Source organism: Pipistrellus kuhlii, unplaced genomic scaffold, assembly GCF_014108245.1.
Source record: "Pipistrellus kuhlii isolate mPipKuh1 unplaced genomic scaffold, mPipKuh1.p scaffold_m20_p_1, whole genome shotgun sequence".
NCBI classification, from domain to species: domain Eukaryota; kingdom Metazoa; phylum Chordata; class Mammalia; order Chiroptera; family Vespertilionidae; genus Pipistrellus; species Pipistrellus kuhlii.
The window spans coordinates 40,651,938-40,668,400 of NW_023425404.1; positions in this window are offsets into that span (position 1 = coordinate 40,651,938).

Consider the following 16,463-nt stretch of genomic DNA (forward strand, 5'->3'; position numbering starts at 1 on the left):
TAGCCATCTCCAAAGTAGGGGAAGTCTCCCAATTAACTCCAGAGGGAAAGTCCTAGGGAGGACTCTGCTTGTATTGAACTGGGTTATGCACCCATTTCTCAATCAATACTGTGGTGAAAGAATGGAATACTTTGACTGGCTAAATATACTGTAGATCACATGTCCCAGCATTGTGGCCAAAGGACATGGGGATTCCATGATAGCCATTTTTTTCTCAAGATCACTTGGAATGGGGAAGGGTAATTCTCCAGAGAAAAATGTGTAACTATTACCAGCAGGGAAATGTATGGGCAGAAGTAGCTTGTATGTGCAGGTCCAAGGAGCCAGGGGCCACCCATCCAGACTGCTCAGGTGTCCATTCTGAATGGCTGGTTTGTATGCTGAACATTATTAACTACTTTGAATAACCCTAACCCTACATAGGTATTATCCCTGCATGACAGTATCTCACCACTTACAAGTTAAAAATAACACATATAATGCAACATGAGCACTGTTGAGCACATAAAAAGGACATTTATCTTTACTGAACAAAAATTAATTTGCACTTCAAAACAATTTTTGACAGGGTATTTTTCAGAGCCTGGTCAGATTTGGAATAGGGAAAGAGACTTAGTGAAACCCAGTGTCCTTTGTTTTGTTTATGTATATGCAGTCCATGAAATATTTATATCATATTATCACACTCCCCAATATCTAAAAGTGGTTTGATTTTTTTTGGTAACAGGACTGACTACTTCCGTCAGTAGTGAGCGTAGGGAAATATACTCCAAAGCAAAGCTAAATCCCAAGTCCCTAAGATGCCCTTCAAAAGCAGTCATCCATTTAATTTGATCTATTAAACAAACTTAGCAGTTTGGATGCCCACACAGTGAGAAAGGCTGCTTAGAGATGGAATTTTGGCTTTAATTGGAATCTTCTGTTCTTTATTAGACAACCATACATTTCCAATTATACACACCATCTTCATTTCAAATATGGATTTATAAAACCTTAGGAATTTTCATTCTTACCAACAGACTTAGAAATAAAAACAAGCTCTTATCATGAACATTTATGAGGGGTTTTCTTTTCTCTTTCTTTCTTTCTTTCTTTCTTTCTTTCTTTCTTTCTTTCTTTCTTTCTTTCTTTCTTTCTTTTTTTCTTTCTTTCTTTTTTTCCCATACCCCAAAAGGTCATTGATAATTGACCAAACATCCACTGTATATCTAGAGCTGTGTTAGCTACTCAGAGCTATTAAAAGGAAATTTGAAAAACAATCCCTATCCTTGAAGAACTTAAGAAATATATTTCAGGGGGAAATATTAACATACCAGGAACAATCAGGTACAATTTAAATGACTACTTTGCTGTTTCTACTAATGATATAATGATTTTCCCTCCATTTCAGTGTGTTGAAATTTTACCCAGTCTTCAAGGCCTGTCTCCATAACTTTCCTTAATTTAGCTTGCTATGATTGCTTGAATGCAAAGTGGGGCTCACACTCCTCTGAAACACCCACCTACATACTTAACACTTGAAAATGTCGTTAATAGCTGCAGTCCAGGCTGTGTAGCCTAGTAAGGAGCCCCTGATCGCCTCTCCTGCCCTATCTCCCTTTGCTCTTTCATTTGCACGCTGTTTTGAAGACAAATCAAATTCTGACCCTAAACCTGGCTTAATAAACAAAGCAAAACAAAGACAAAGTTACCAAATGCTGTGGATTCCCACATCAAGCCTAGAATAGTCTTTTTCTGTCTCCTTCCCCCAATGTAGCTCCTGATAAATTTCCTCTCACCCATTAACCTACCTCAGACATAATTCTGAAAATGAGGTCTCTTCCCTTTCCATCCCCCGGGTTGTGCTATCTCTGTCTTTTGTGGTTTTGTGATTTCTGGGTGGCAGTGATTTGCTTTCAAGTCTGAATTCCCCTTTTTAGACTCTTAGCACCTTGCGGGTAGCGCCCATACTCTACTTATTTTGGAATCCCATGCCTAGTAGGAATGCCTGGTGTGCAGCAGGTCCTTTGTAATGTTTTCCTGAAATGAATTGGATCACATTGAACTAACTAAAAGTGTAGAGAAGACCTGAGGGAGCTGAAGATCCTAATCAAGCCCTGGGTTTTATGTCAATGTTGAAATGGAGAGGGGGGGGGGGGGGGAAAAAAAACCTTACAGAAGGGGGAAATGATAGGAGCAACGTGCCAAAGGGAAGAATGAGCCTGGAAAAAGCTGGGGACTGTGGATGGTCATATCCAGCCGGAGCGAAGGCCACAGAGTGGGAGTATTGGGAAATAAGGGTCAGAAAGGCCAGGTAAAGCCATGTTTTGAAATACTTTAAATGTCAAGCAGAGGAGGTGAAACATGATGCAATCAGTTCTGCAATCCAAGAAAAGAAAAATTTAGAAATATTCCAACTATTTGTTGTGTGCACAGCGAGCCTTATCTCTTCTACAGTCCCCTATTTCAGAACTGATCATGTTGTTACTATTGTTATGTTATTGGCCTTGAGTCATCTGAGCATTAACAGTGTGGTGGTTTGAAGTAGGATGTGATACCCTGGGAGTCAGAAACCCTGGAGTTGAGTTTCTGCTCTGGCACTAATTTATGACCTGACATGGCGAAATAGCTTTAGTGCTCTAATCCCCGATGCTCTCATCTGTAAAATGAAGGCAAAGGTGGGTGACATGATTCATGAGGTCCCTTTGATCTCTAGGAGCTAATTTATTAATCTGTCTTTTCCCCGTGGTTTTTATTTGGTCATTTATTTACCTGTTTTCTGGGTATCAGCGTTGCTTTATGAGACTGATCTCCACAGTCCCACAATCTGCTCTTCGGAGGCCCTCCTTTGAGGTCTTGATCAACTTGTTACACCGAGAAATCTCTCCCCAACCCCCACACTCCCTTTGAAACCCGGATCCAGTCCTACATCTTTTTTCAAACCTTTCCTATCCTCTAAGTCTCTAATATTAACCCGCTTGCTTTTGGTGATTAAAGACATTTCGTCTTGAGTTATTCTTTGTTTCATAATGGCTACTCTCTCTCCAATTAGTTTGTAAACTTCTTAAAATAAGGAACTGTCTCAAGCAATATTTGTTCATTCCCTACCCTTCCCCAACCCACTCTCCCCCAGCACAAAGCTAGGCACAAAATAGACATTTAATAAGGCTCTTGAATATTGAACTAAATGATGTACAAGGAATTTTACTAAAAATGGAGTAACCAAACCATCAAAAGGACATCGATTGGGCTTGGAGTTGAAATCGTGTACCCTATCAATGGTTTTTTAGATCAGATTCTGTACCCAACGAAAGACTTTTAAACTAGGGTGATCTGTGCAGTTTCTGGTCTGTGGGCTTGGTTTGAATTAAAGAGTGGGTGGTATTACAGCCAACTCAAGGGAAAGAGAAAACAGAGAACTGTTTACTGAGTGACTTTGCCGTTGGATGTGTCCCAACTGCAGCTTGAGAACATCGGGCAGAGTTACCACCCTGCTGCCACAACCTCTGCCAACTTGGATAAGAAGCAGTGAAGTTGACCTGTCTTTTGGCTCTGGAACAAGGCAAGGGAGTGCACCAGCAGGCATGGGAAGGGAGAAGTTGTGAAGTGAAAGATATGAAAAAGAGATGAGTCGATCCTCTTCCCTCCTTTCCCCCTTTTATGCCCAGTCTCTCTCCTGCCACCTCGATACCCGTAAGGTGGAACATGCCCGATTTTTGCACTTTGCATCAGTTGGGGGTGAGACCCCGGGGATCCTTCTGAGAGGGGTCACAGGAGGCAGTGCGCGTCAGTTGCTTTGAATCGTTTTGTTTCCTAAAGTGATCCTAAGCTAAGAGGTTTGAGAATACTACTCTGCTTAGGCAATTAGCCTCTAAACAACCTAAAAACAGGTTTTAAAAACACAACACAGAATGTGAGAGGGAAGATCACTGTTTCAAGTACTTGAATTCTAGATCTGGTCGTATTGGGGCTCTCTTGATTGCAAATTAGCTAATGGAAAGAAAACATCTGAGGTTAAGAACTCCGAATCCTGTTTTTGCTCTCAAATTGCCTCTGGCTGTCTCTGGTAGGAAAGTCTAGAAACTATGGATTAGTTGTACACCCCCACCCCCCCACTTCTGACAGGCCCCAAGGCTGCTGGTGTTTGTAACAGAAGAACTCAGCAATGAGTTGATTTGTCTTACTGTGTGCGGAAAATGTAGGAATAACTCCCATGTGTCATCAGCCATTTAGTCAGCACTTAGTTCCTTAGCAGGGAAATGGTAAGATTTATTAGGGAAAGTATCCGTCATCCCATATAAATAGATGCACAGTTAAAGCAGATGCAGCAGGCAGGGTGTATATTTCTGTGTGACTAATCATAAGGAGCTTATTATCAAGAACTATTTGGACAAGTCAGTCATTTGGGAAGAAGTCAGACATAAGGATACACTTAACTTTTGTGCAAAGTGTTCCCTCAACACGGTAATTTAGGTTCTAAAGTGCATTGTAGGTGTAGGAATCATTTTAATTAATTGTTTTGTTTGTTTTGTTAATCCTCACTCGAGAATGTTTTTTTTCATTGCTTTTTAGAGAGAGTGGAAGGGAGGGAGAGAAAGAGAGAGAAACATCCATGTGAGAGAAATACATTGATTGGTTGTCTCCCATATGTACCCTAGCCTGGAGCCAGGGGATCGAACATGCAACCAAGGCACATGCCCTTGACTGGCATTAAACCCATGGCACTTTGGTGTGTGGGCGGATGCTCTAATGGCTGAGAAACACCAGTCATGGCTATTAAAGTTTTATTTCATTTTTCACTTTTGAGAAAATATAAGTAAGTGATTAAAGTAGCCCAATAATAGAAAAAGGTACATAAAGTAGGTCTCTTTCCCACTGCTGACTCCAGTCTCCACCGAGTCTCCTGCCCTCTTAGAGGCCACCATAGTTGTCAATTTTCTTGTATCATTTAGAAATATTCAATATAAACAAGCTGATATTTCTCATCGATTTAAAAAATATATATACTTATATTGATTTTAGAAAGAAAAGAAGAGGGAAAGAGAGATAGAAACATCAATGATGAGAGAGAATCAGTAATTCTGATGCCTCCTGCACTTCCCCTACTGGGGATCAAGCCTGCATGTGCCCTGATTGGGAATCGAACCATGACCTCCTGGTTCATGGGTCAATGTCCAACCACTGAGCTGCACTGGCTGGGCTTTCCCTTCAATCTTTACACGCATGGTAATCCACTCTCCATATTCTTTCACAGTTTAGTCCTTTCCTTAACAATGTACCCTGGAAATCATTCCTTATCAGTCTCTGCATATGGGCCAGACTCATTGTTCTTAACTGACTTAACTGATGTTGACATCTTGCCATAATGGCTTTAGGGTTTTTTGTTTTGTTTCAACATTACAAATACATTTAACCACAACCCCTACTGCCCACCTCCCCTTAATCTCTGCTCAAAAGTAATCACTCCCAAAATTAGCATGTATCCTTCCTGCCTGGTTTTTATATATTTAGTATATACATATTTAGTATTTCATTGTGTGATTCTGGCATCCTTTATGTATTCACAATTCTATTTTTGAACATTTAGGTTGTTTCCAATTCTTTTGCTGTTAAAAACAATGCTAAAATAAACATTCTGTTCCACATCTCCTCATGATATATACCCACAGTGAATTGCTAGGCCATAGTGTATGTACATACCAACTCCATATATTACAACATTGCTTTCCACTGTGGTTTTTAACAATACACATTCACACCAGCCATGCTTTAAAAAAAAAAAATCTCTTTCTTTCTGGGCACATTCTTACAACACTTGGGCTTCTCAGAATTCTAAGTTGTTCCCAGTCTGATAGGTGTGAAATAGTGCCTTGTTATAGTTTTAACTTGCATTTATTACTGAAGATATATTTTGTTATGTTTTTGGATATTTAATTATCTCTCATAATTATCCACTGAGGTCATTGGCATTTTCTACCATGTTACTCATTTTTTTTTCTTATTGATCTATGGGGGTCAATTTTATAATCTGGATATTAATACTCAGTAATATGTATTTAACTCCTCCAAGCCTATGACTAGCATTTTCATTGTTTCTGGTGTCTTTTGTCTAATGGAATGTTAATATTTTAATGTGTTCAAATTCTCACTGTTACCATTTGTGCTTTTGGTGTTTTGTTTAAAACATCAAAATAAATGTAGTGAAGACATTCTCCTTACTTCTTTTTAACTTTAAAGATTGTCCCCATGCATTTGTTTTTAATCAGTGTGGGATGTATTTTTTTGTCATGGCATGGAGTGTAATCTAAAGAAATTTCCCCTGGATCTACACTGGTTAAAGCCAGTTGTCTTAGCACCATTTAAATAAAGGTCACCACTCCCTGTTGATATATAAAGCCATCTCTACCCATATCAAATTTCCATATATGTATAGGTCAATATGGACTTATTTTGTTCATTCTGTTCCTTTGGCCAAGTTTTATATCCTTGCCCAAATACCACACTGTTTAAATAACTATAGCCTTATAAATGACCTAATAGATCAAATTTCTACTCCTTAGTTTTTTGTTTTTCAAAATCTTCTTCGCTAATTTTACCTCTTTAATTTTCCATGTGAACCTTAGGGTAGGATTGTTACATGATTTGAAAATTCTTATTTGGATTCTGATTGGAATTAAAATGGATTCATAGATTCATTATAAATTCATGGGGGGGGGAAACTACAGAATTTAATAATTATGTCTTTCAATCATTCAGTATCTCATCATTTATCCAGGAAATTTTTTGTAAATATTATAATTTTCCCCAAATAGGGCTTGTATGTATTTCATTAATTTTGGTTTAAGTATCTACTGTAAATGAGAGATTATATTAGTACACACACACACACACACACACACACACACACATAAGCATGTATTTTAAGCTAAATTTCCTTATAAATACTGCTTAAATTGCATACCACATATTTTGGTACTAGTGTTTTCATTATCTAAGCGGTGCTAAACAGTTGGTAATTTTCTATATCAATGATTATTTAGAAGTTTCTAAAATGAATAGAATAATGTAAATATTATACTGATTTCTAATTTTATTACATTGTTGCCAGAGAACATGTTTTATATGACTTGAGGTCATTGGGTATTTGTTTGAAATTTATTTTTTGACTGATTATAGTCAGTTTTAAAAAATGTTTCATGTGTGCTAAAATGTATTTCTTGTAATTTGAGTATAGGATTACCTATGTTGTTTACATCTTCTACAGCTATGGTGACAGATTAATACACATACACATCCACACACACATACACACACACATTTGAGGTTCCAAATTTCTTCAATGTTAATTAACCTATTTATCTTTGTATTCTTATGTATGACCCTCTTTTTGTCTTAAAGTTTTTAAAATTGACACTGTTTATATGAGTTTAACTTTTATTATCGATAATATTTTTCTAGTACATTTTATTTTGTTTATATTTCTTTACATGATGACCTCCCTATCATCATGCTTTAGGTGTGTCTCTTATAAAGCACTACATGATTGAATTTTTAAAAATCCTTCTGAGAATCTCTGTGTTTTCATAGGCAAGTTCAATCTGTTAATATTTACATGTACTTTGATTATTGATTTTATTGGACTTATTTCTACCATTTACATTGTGTTTTCTCTTTACCATTCTTTAAATTTGATTCTTTTTTCCTCTTCTATACTTTCTATTAGGTTGCTAACGTTTTTTAAATTTATTCTTCCCCTTCCTCTTTACTGGAAGTTTACTATCTGCCTAGGGTTGGGATTAAAATTCTAAAAGTCCCCTGTGAGGAATTAAAGCCCCAGACTTCTAAACTACTTTCCCAAGCTGGGTAGGCTGGACTTTCCTACTTCTTCTTTTTTTTTTTTTTTTTTTTTTTTTTTTTTTTTCTTTTGTGGCAGGCGTAGCTCTTCAAGGGTCTTTTTCCAAGGACATCTCTTGGGTTCCTAGAGTTTTTGTCTCAGGTTGCTCACGGAGATCCTTTATGCAGGTTCTGAACTTGAACAGAGAAAGTGGCCTAGAGCCTGGCTGGACGCAGGGCCAGGACTTCTCTGCCCAAGGCAGGGGTCCACGTGAGATACAAGGGCGCCCGAAGAAAACCCAGTAAATGAATCGGAGGTCAACTCACACTGAACCTTCTATGGCTTTGTTTTTTTTTTCCTCTTCATTCTGAAGTGTGTGTGTTTTTTCTTTTGAGCTCAGCTGTTTATTTAAAAATTATATCTATTGCATTTTTTATTTTTTTATAAATTTTAAAATCTAATAATTTTATTTATTTATTTATTTTTTAAAATATATTTTATTGATTTTGTACAGAGAGGAAGGGAGAGAGATAGAGAGTTAGAAACATCGATGAGAGAGAGTCATTGATCAGCTGCCTCTTGCACACCCCCTACTGGGGATATGCCCGCAACCAAGGTACATGCCCTTGACCGGAATGGAACCCGGGACCCTTCAGTCCCCAAGCCGACGCTCTATCCATTGAGCCAAACCGGTCCTGGCTCTATTGCATTTTTTAACCAGCACTTTCATGGATAGATTCCAATCTGCTACATCTAAAAAGCTGTGGGAGTTAATTTACTTATCTTACAGAATGTTTACAGGTCCCAAGACTATTTTCCTCAGTTTCTGTTTAGTCATCTTACAAGTAGACTCTTTTGTCTTGCTCTTTGGCAACGGTGATTCATTGAGAAGTTCTGAGTTGCTATTGTTCTGGCCTTTCCTCAAATGCCCTTGTCTCTCAGACTGAGGCACAAGCTCCTGGACACCCTGCTGTGTTCACATCCACTGTCCAGGCAGGAAACATGGACATTCTTCCCTGAAGTGAGGTTTTTTGGTGTGTTGCCTTTCCTCCATCCTCCAGCCGTTTCTAAAATGATGGCCCTGACAGACCTCAGCCTTCCTGGTTGGGATGGAAACACTCCCAGTTGAAAGCAGCTGATAGGCCCACACCTTCCAACAGTGGACTTTGCAGGGCAACATCTTGGGGCCCTTATTTCCTCTCACCGCTTTCTGGCTGGGTGTCCCCTTCATCCACAGACATTCCGCAAGCAGCTGTCTGAGTGAACATCTGAGCTTGGCCATCACTATTGCAGCTGTGGGACCTGGCATTGCCTCTGATGAGTAAATTCCCCAGTGAGCCTGCAGAGCTGCCCTGATTTCTCTTCCAGGTAAGATTATCTTAGAATAAAACTAACTTGTCTTTAAAGATGTGAGACCTAAGCAGTTACATTGGGCCTCACACTCAGAAAAGCTGGCACCAGGGTTAATGCTCTGTTGTTGCTCTCTTGACATTTTTAATAACTTTGAATAAAAGTTCAAAAATTTTATTTTGTACCACATTCCACTACTGTATAGCCCCTCCTCAGGAGAAAGTGACACTTGAAGAAGTGGGCGGGGCTTACTGACTAACTCAGCTTCTTAGGAGTGCAGGGCAATAAATGTTGAGAGTAAAGCATAGTTTCAGATGTAGTGCCATATCCTGAAAAAAAAAAAAAAAAGGGAAGCTTCCATGCAAATTAAACCTCTTAGTGTCCAGGAAAGGGAGAAAAGTACAACTCTAGAAGAGCTGTCCAAGTGAACTTTCTGCAATGATGCTGATATTCTGTATCGTCACTGTCCAGGACAGTGACCACTAGCTGCATGTGACAAAGGACCTGATTTCTACATTTTAATTATTTTAAATTTAAATAGCCTTATGGGGCTATTGGCTACCATGTGGGACAGTGTACCTCTAGAACAACACAGTAATGTCTGATCTTCTGTGGTTTGATTGTATCTTCCAATGACTCAACATCAAAACTTAATATTAAGCTTTGTCAAGAAAGAACTTTCTTTTTTTAAAATATATTTTATTGATTTTTTACAGAAAGGAGGAGAGAGGGATAGAGAGCTAGAAATGTCAATGAGAGAGAAACATCGACCAGCTGCCTCCTGCACACCCCCTACCGGGGATGTGCCCGCAACCAAGATACATGCCCTTGACGGGAATCGAACCCGGGACCTTTCAGTCCACAGGCTGATGATCTATCCACTGAGCCAAACCAGTTTCGGCAAGAAAGAATTTTCTAATTCAGATTTAAGGCATATTTGAACTGGGTGGGAGAACTCAAATTGCAGTGTTTTGTTTTTTTCTTAAGTGTAGGAAGATATCCTTTCCACTCATGAAAGCCAGGACCTGTGGCTCACTGACAAGGGAACTGTTACATGAACAAATGAATTGCCTAAAGACTGTCCCTTTCAGCTCTAAGGAATTATGAAAGAAACAGAGAAGACAAAGAAGAGGCAGGGTCAGAGGCCAGAGTCTTGGCAAAGGCTGATGGCAGAAGGTGTGGTGGGAGATGAGTTGATAGATGACCTTGAGCCATCCCTCCTGGGCCTGGGTGTACAAGTGACCCAACAAGTCCCATTTTTTTTTTACGATGAGACATAGTCTTGAGAGCACAGACATACAACAGAGGGCTCTGGTCAAAGCAAAGCTCAGGAGGAACTTTGAGAAAGCCAAAGCACAAATTTCAGAGATAGACACTACTTTATCTCAAAAAGCCACACAGGAAAACTCTACTCCAGTTATCAGTCCGGGGAACACAAAATCCAGCACTCCACCATCCACCGATGAAGATCTAGATCACATGTGTCAAACACAAGGCCCGCGGGCCAAATCCATCCCGCCAGGCCTTGCAATGTGGCCCGCACCGCGCTGTCATCACTGCACTCCGCTGCGTTTCCATCACAATGACAGTTTATGACTGTTCAGTAAACCATTCGGCCCGCGATTTAGGCTGGATTTTAGATTTTGGCCCCTTCTCTGATTGAGTTCGACACCCCTAATCTAGATAATACCACCTCTGTGGCCATGGATCATTAAAGCTCTTACAGACCTCAGTACCCAAAGATGTTATCTTAGAGGAGAACAAGGAGGTGGAGAGAAAGTTCGAAAGCTTCAACATTTACCTAAAGAAATTCAAGAAAAATAGCATAAAGGGGATGCCTGAATTATTAAACTGAACTCGGTTTATCTGAGTGAGTTAAGTGTAGGCCTCTTTTGCCCAGTGGATGCGCAGATGAGTTATGGAGAAATAAAGAAGCTGCACTGTCTTTGCACAGAATGAATGAATTTGTGACCCCACTAAAAATATGTATGACTTTCTCCCAAGCCAGTTACGGACAGAAATTCTATTCATATTATAGTGGCAGAGGTAGGGTATGTGGCAGGGGTCAGACAGGGATGCTAACCTGCTCTCTGGAGCCTAGGAGCCACATCATGACAGAATTGGCCTCTCATTTCTTAGAGAGATGCCCACTCTTCAAAGGCACTGGGAACCTGACAGGGGAGGGTCATGTGGGAATTTTCTAGAAGGCAGTTTTTCTCTTATCACCTCCTGGGATATAGAGGAGGTTGCACATATGCCAGCCTACTTGTCCAAGAACTTTGCCATCCATGGGAGAGGGGCAGTCTGGCACATTATGGTGTCATTTTTTCTGTGACGTGCCCTAGTCATCTTCTTGTGCTGAATGAGTCACACCCGGGATCAAGGAGGCAATATCTACTTGGACAAAATCCTAATATAGTTATCTGGATCTAACATCCCATCAGTCCCCTGTCCATACCATCCTCTGCGGGCTACAACACCACCTACAGGCCAACTCTGAATAGAACAAGTCCAAAAATATTGAAGGCCTGGTTTCTATTCTGTACAGCCAATTCATGGTTCTAGAGTAAAGAACCCATATGGTTCATCAAATATATTTATCAATTTCTGGAATTCATTATAAAATTGATTACACATTTCTTCTCCTTGGCTGTTTTAATAACTGACATAAAAAATGCAAGAAGCTTTTTTTTGGAGGGGAGAGAGGGGGTTCTCAGAGGCAGATGCAGCCAGCCTTCAAATAACCTTTGCTTAATTCCTCCAACTTTCCCCTAACCTTCCTGACCCTGCTCATAAGACCCCAGCTCTTGTACTTTCATCACTTGGATTTCTTTCTCTGGGAAATTGGCTTTTGGAAAAATTCAGTCGCGCATCCTCCTTGGGAAGACAAATCACTTGTCCTAGAAGCTCGAGTGGCTAGGAAAAATGTAGAAATCTAATTTGCACCAAATTCAAGCACTTTGGATTTACCATTTCATACCCAATCCCGGAAGCTACAGGGAAGACTACAGCACTCATCCTAGAAATCATCCAGCTGGGAATTCTAAGGGCAAACAGTCCTAGCCATTATTAATTTATAATCAGGCACAGACGAGACCACACAATTGGATGTCTAGGTATAAGAGGAATGAGGTGGCTAAGGATGAGCTTTAAGTGTGTAGTCTGAGCTATTGGATCGTCTTAGTCCATATTATGCTGCTAACACAAACTGCCACAGACTGGGGATATTAAAGCTTACACACAACAGGAACTTTCTGTTCCTAGTTCCGGAGGCTGGAAGTCTGAGACCATGGAGGCAGGACGGTCACTTCCGGTGAGGGTTTGTAGCTGGCCCCCTCTCGCTGTATCTTCTCGTGGTGGAAAGGGAGGGAGCTCTCTGGAATTGTTCTCTAAAGGCACTAATCCCACTCGTGAGTACTCCATCTTCAAGACCTAAGCACTTCCCAAAACTTCCACCCACTAATACAATCATTTTTGGGGGTTAGGACTTATGAGTTTTGGGGGGAGACATTCAGACCATAGCATGGATGAAGGATAAAGCCAGTAGCTGCAGTAGAGAACTGTGGGAGAAAAAAATTGGGAGATACGATCATCTTCTAAGTAAATGTACTTCTTACTAAATAGGATTCAGGGTGAATATTTATTTTCCCACATAATAAGTGAGGCTGTTTTAAAAACAACAACCCTGGGGCTGAAAGCCAGACACCTAATTTGTCTTTAGCCATGAGTGACTCAAAGTGACTAAGGAACTTCTTTGGAAGTCCCTCAGAGCTCTTTTTACAAATAGGGTGACTAACCATCTCAGTTTGTCCAGGACTAAAGGGTCTCCCAGCATATGGGACACCCAGTTTGAGAACTGAGACACCTTAGGTAAGCTTTTCCTGGAACTTAGGGAGATTTCAGTCCTAAAATTAAGAGAGTTACAGGCAAAATGGGTTGAATTTGGTCAACCTATTTATAAACTACAGAAGAACTGCCAGCTTGCTGTCTTATAGTCATAACCATATTACTCAACTTGATACTTGGACCTAAATGTCTTTTGGCTATTTCAAAAGATCAAATTTATATTCCCCAAACAAAAATGTGATAGCACTCAGAATAGTCTGAATTTGGAAGGCAATTTGAAACAACTTTTCTCTTCCTCCTTCTTCCTTCCTTCCCTCCCTCTTTTTTCCTTTCTCCTTCCCTTCCTCTCTCCTTTTCTCCCTTTCTTCCTTGCCTTTTCCTATTTGGATCACTATGTAAAAGTACACAGTACTAGTGGTAGATATTGTAAACTCTTTCTTCGACCGAACTTTAGTCAGGCTCCTCTGAGTACTCTTCTACGTCTTGACCTTGGCCCCATCTATGTTTAGCTTGTCCAGCCTGGTTTTATAAAAAATCCTTCTAAGTCAATTTAGCAAGAATCCCATTACCTTTGATGACCCTCAATATCCAATCAAGTTCTTCATCTCCCACTCTTAATACCTGACCACCTTGTCCTATCTACAGCAAGAATTCTATTAAGTTAGTTTGTAAGAATCCTCTTACTCTTGATGTCTCCTCTGAGTAAATTTTTATGCACTGACCCCCTTACTCTGCTCATTGCTATAAGTCCCCAGCTGTTTTTGTAATCTCTCCCCTAGTGCAATGCTCTTATTGCAATAGTTCTGAGTAAAGTCTTCCTTACTATTTTAATAAATGTATAAATATTTTTTCCTTTACCATTTTTGGCTATAACTCAGACAGGATTAAATTCTTCATTGAACACTTGGACCTTTATCCAGGACCCTAAGTGTGCACTTTTGAAGCCTTCATTTCACTCCTAACTGGTTAGGAATCCACTGGTTAGTCCATCTCCCAAGCCAGTGCTCTGGATAACAGTCAGTTGATGCCTGGCAAGGACAGATTTTGATTCTTTTTTTTAAAATATATTTTATTGATTTTGTACAGAGAGGAAGGGAGAGAGATAGAGAGTTAGAAACATTGATGAGAGAGAGTCATCGATCAGTTGCCTCTTGCACACCCCCTACTGGGGATATGCCCGCAACCAAGGTACATGCCCTTGACTGGTATCGAACCCGGGACCCTTCAGTCCTCAGGCCGACGCTCTATCCATTGAGCCAAACCGGTCTCAGCCAGATTTTGATTCTTAAGATTCTGAGTATACTCTCTGAGGCTGAGTCATAGTCCCAGGATTCTTTGGTTAAAGGATACCTGTTTGAGCAATTATCTTCCTGAATGGGAGTCTTCTTGGATCTTTTTGAGTAAAATTTACTCCCTCATTCTTGAGTGGGAAATTCCTGACTCTTTAAAAAAAAAAATTGATTGATTTTTAAGAGAGGGGGGAGGGGAGAGAAAGATTTATCGTTCCACATATTTGTGCATTCATTGGTTGGTTCCTGTATGTGTCCTGACTGGGGATCAAACCCCAAACCTTGGCATATGGGGACAACACTTTAACCAACTGAGCTACCCAGCCAGGGCCCGAGTCTTTTTGAGGCCTCTACTCTAGAAGTTGGGTTAGAACCCCAAGCTTCTTTGTTGTATCATGAGTTAAGAACCCAGGAGCTTCACAGTAGACTGAAACCCTTTCTCATACCCCTGCTGACTATGTACTCCACCACCATGGCACTGTCTCTGTCCACTTCCTTCCTTTATAAAAAAAAAAAAAAATTTATTGTCTAAAGTTTTACATATGTCTCCTTCCCCCTGTCCCCCATTAACTCCCACCCCCAACTCCTCAGCCATTCCCACCCCAGGCAAGCACTTCCTTTCTTGTAGGAATTATTTTACTAGGGATAATTTAGAACTTCATGTAACTTCCCCAAGCTGGCTCCTCAAAGACAGCATGCAGATACCTCAAAAAATTAAAAGTAGAACTACCATATTGGTCTGCTCTTAATAAGAGATTATAAAAGACTTTTCTTTACCTTTTAAATAATCCTCCTAGGAAATAAAGATACTGTGTTTTATCAGAACAACTTCCTGTTCTTTATGTTAACTTTTATTATGTCCTTAATTATCTAAGAGAATCAAGTCCTCTCATTTTTAAAAAAGTAGCTTTTTTTGTTGTTGTGTAATCTTTTATATTTACTATTGATTTTTTTTTTAATCTATCCACTGAGCCAAATTGGTTAGGGCTGTTTTTGTTTTTAAATAAGGTTGTATTTGTATGAATAAAATGTTAATATAAATATTTCAGAAATCATATAAAAATTGTCAATACTTTTACTGTCCATGGTATGTTTTAGTATAATGTTATTAGTCATAATTCCAGTTATTTTATTTATCATTATTATTTTCTGTTAATTTTCACCTGAGGACAATGTTTCCATTGATTTTTAGAGCGAGTGGAAGAGGAGGAGAGAGAAGAGAAAGAGAAAAAGACAGAGAGGAAAAAAAAACTGATCTGAGAGAGACATATCGATTGGTTGCCTCCTGCATGGGGCTGTGAATCGTAATTGCAACCCAGATATGTGCCCAGGAATCAAACTTGAGACTCTTTGGTCCATAGGCCAACACTCTAACCACTGAGAAACACCAGCCAAGGCTCCAGTTATTTTAAAGGTTGTATGCCACAGAAATAGCCAAGTCCCCTTGTCAATTGAATCATTTTTAATAAAATTATAAAAAAAAATTTATAATGAATTATCATCACATCTTTAACCATAGTCATTTTAAGTCTTTTAGATCAGTAGATAATTTTTATCATATTTTACTCTGATTTTTCTCTGAAAGAACATGCAATCAACTATAGGCCAGAGTGCTTCAACTTGAACAAAAAGATACTTGTGTTTCTGAGAATCATAGAAAGGTTATGACAGGCCTCTGGGACACAGGCTTCTGATGGCATTGCTGAACTCTGAGGCCAGACCATTTGACTAAGAAGGAATTTCCAGAACCCTAGTGAAGAAGCTGATGGATTCATAAAACTCCTAACCCAAGATCAAGCAGAATAAGAATTAATTGCATGAGACTCAACAAACTGATGGAATAAGACTATGGCTTTAGTCTGGAATATTGGTGCTGGGTTTAATGGACCCCTTTCCCTTTTCTCTTAAGTTATAACTCACAACCATTTAGTAGATAATACTTTTATGAACAGAAATGGATATTTTTTTTCCACCCTTCCTGATCTCTCCAGTATTTAGGAGCTCTTATTGAGTGTTCTAATTTTAATGGCAATCTAGTTATTTGCATAAGTTCAATAGGAATCTGTCCTCCTTGAAATTGGAAACATTGGTTATATAACCAAGGCATTAATGAAATGGCATATTTGAGAATGATGTGCACAGAATCAGATATGACCAGACAGTTT